Source organism: Rhagoletis pomonella, unplaced genomic scaffold (assembly GCF_013731165.1).
Source record: "Rhagoletis pomonella isolate Grant_MI unplaced genomic scaffold, Rhpom_1.0 Rhpom_scaffold_00001, whole genome shotgun sequence".
NCBI classification, from domain to species: domain Eukaryota; kingdom Metazoa; phylum Arthropoda; class Insecta; order Diptera; family Tephritidae; genus Rhagoletis; species Rhagoletis pomonella.
Window position 1 is genome coordinate 89,689,500 of NW_023458555.1, and position 3,289 is coordinate 89,692,788.

Sequence of the window (3,289 nt, forward strand, 5' to 3'; positions counted from 1 at the left end):
CGTGTAAGAAATTGTGTGCTACCTAAAATTTCACCTCTGGAAACTTTATCCCCATAAAGGACTTCATCACAGTTTTTTTACTGGATATACTGAGCCATCAATACTCGAATATTCAAAAGTCCCCCTAACAACATCCATCTTCTCATTGTTTAAACTGCGCGCATTAAAATGGACAACATTAGAGCCTTTCTGTCGGCTGCATAAAATGTTCAGTACTGCAAGGCTATTACCATCAACGCTACTTAATTTGTTCGTCATAACAATTGCAAGAAGCAAAAACAAAAGCAGCTTTAAGATAGTGAAGAAATGACGAAAAACAGAAATAAAAAAACGCAAGTTGCGCTATTTTTACAAAATATAAAATACAACAAAAAACATTTGAAAATATATGCATAACAATATATCTAACGAAACGGCAGCAGGTCATCTTCGCTGATTAACTTTGTTGATGTGCTATTATTATTTTTGTTATTGTCATCTCTCACATGCACAAAACCCCTAAACGTAAACACCTTTAGCAGTTTACCTTCACGACGCAGTTTTATGGCCTCATGCAGTAAACGTCTATTCTCCTTGGCGAGGCTCTCAAAAATATGAAAGCTGCTAGCAATGCCAAGGGGGTGAAGGGGAACTGCCGATTTTCTTTTCTTGCGATATTCGCTAAAGGCGCGTCAAGGTAACCGTACCGTCGAGAGGGGAGTGAAATTTAATCACAATCGCACTGTTGAGTTTTTCACTTGACGGTTTTGTGCGGAAAATATCCTTAATTTGAGGAGTCAAGAAGTCAATAGAAAGACCAACCTGGTTAAAAATACTCTTAAGGTTTTCCCCTTCTCTAAAGGGTACACCAAAAGCAACAGCATCGGCAGCAATATCAGGTGAAGCTTTCCGTGGCATTACACCTTCCAACTCCTTCTTAATGCAAGCGATGTCCGCCTCTGCCTTTTGCACATTCCCCTCCAAGACAGATATGCGGGCAGACGACTCAACCACCGTAGCAGTGAGGACAGATATCTCTTCTTCGATTCGCTTTGCCTGTTTCTTCTTCACCTCAGCCAGTTTGTTTGAGACACTCTCAAATAGCGGCCGCAACTGTTCCGTCTGCTGCTGAACTCTCTCCTCAATCTCTTTTAATTTACCAAAAACAGCTGCGAGTGAGTTACCTTCGTCGAGCTTAACTGCTTTAGCAGCGGGGAAATCTTTGCTCAGTCGACGCTTGAGTGACGAAGAAGAGGCAGACAATTTATCCGTAGCAGCCGTGGTAGCCGACATCACGATTAACATGCAATTTGTTATGAATTTACCGATGAATAAATAAATAATAAATGCACAGCGCCAAACTTGAGGTGTCGAAAATATTAGGGACACAGGCCCGCGATTAACTATATTGATTGAAATTAAATAAAAATTGACTGAAACAACACAACAGCTGAAGCGATTATTGATTTTTGCGATTATTGAGATTGCGAGACGAGCGAGATGAAAGAAAACACGTCCGTTCCGTTTTTTTAGGTTTATTTTCTTTTTCGATGGTCACCTTATTGCCTTTTTATAATCAAGACGTTGCCATTTTTAACTAAATTTTCTTTTTAAATGGTCATATTATTGCCTTTTTATAATCAGGCAATATTATAAAAATTTTCACCATCGAATAAACAGTGAGTTAGGTATTTGCAAGCTATTTTTATTTGCTAATAGCTTACGTATAAACGTAGTATATGAAAGAGTTAAAATGGTGATTACAATAAAACACAATTTTAACCGTTAAAACCTTTTTCTAACTTCTCTATACACCATGAACTTTGACTTGGCTAAGTTTGGGATTTTTATATCATATTTATCACTCATTTTATTTTCTATTGCCTTTTTGATTTTTTTCACGCTCAACCTCATTTTCTGTTTGAATTACGACAGCCCCACTTTTCCTACCCTGTACACTATTAATTTGCAAGCCCGACATTTTTGCAAGGTCAACATTTTTGTTCAAGTCTTCTTTTGTTTTTCCCACTTCGAGCTTCTATTTGGTTGTAGAACTAATGGCTCCTCTTTATTTACTTTCGGCTCCTTAATATCTTTCGCATTGTTACCTTTAAAGAAATCCGCGTAAGTGACTTTCGCCCGCTGACTTGCTAACGCGTCAGCAGTCACCGATTTCTTGATCTCTTCACAAATTTTTTTGTTCTCCTTTTCATTCCGGACTATGGCTTCGCAAAGATCATGGCTTTGCTTTTTTACGCCGTCAGCTATTGACCTAATTTGGTTCACTTCGAGAATACTCGCCTCAGGTTTTTTGTCCTTTTTGCATTGCATCAATGCGTTCCCCAAATTTTTTGCTCTATTGATTGCGAGAGAAGTTTAAGCTCTTTCACTTGTATTTTTTGCGACTCCTGGAAGTCATCATTACACTCTTGGATCCTTTGACTATTTTTATCTATTGTTAAGTTCATATTTCGGAGCACTTCATCAATGTTATGCATGTATGTGTGACATTGGTTACACATAAAGCGCACAAAGTTGTTTTCCTTGTGTACATTCGCACTGTACTCATCCAATTCAGAGCATTTTTTTTAGCCCAGTGCCACACTTTACCACACTCACCGTCGCGACGGATTCCGCTGTCATGGCAAATGGGATTCTTGCACTTATGGCATTTATTCATTTTCGCGCCTTATTGTTTTTGCCACCTCACTGCACTTTTATGTCTCTTAGCTCTATTTATTTGTTTGTTTAAAAGAAATGTGATAAATTTTTGTGCTTGCAAGTAGCACAATTTATTCGCACTTTGATATTTAAGTCACTGTCTCTAACGCTGGTTAAAATCCTACAATTCGGCTGTTTTTTTAAATTTTCCGCAGATCGATTACAAACACGCCAACAAAGTTGCAGCGTTGCCACCGTATGGAAGAATATGTTTGCTTTCTAAATAATACAAATTTTCTTAGCATTGATTATGTACTTTTTCCAAAAAAGGTTACTTTATAAAAAAATATATATTTTTTGGTTTTTTAATATTTTTGGCTTAAATATGTAAACAAGCATACACATTTTATATATCAAGTTTATGACAAATAAATTGGCATTATTTAACCATCCTCACCTTTTTAATTGGTTACGTAGTTTAAAAAATATTAATAATTTTAAATATCAGAATTTTTTTGTTTAACCTCATATCTTTTTTATTTGTCAATTTATTTGTGGCTTGTTAATATTTTATTTTTTAATATTTTTATTGAGCTTTGTATCACGATTGTTTATTAGGAAAAATTGAAAAAGCAACAAAGTCTAAGCG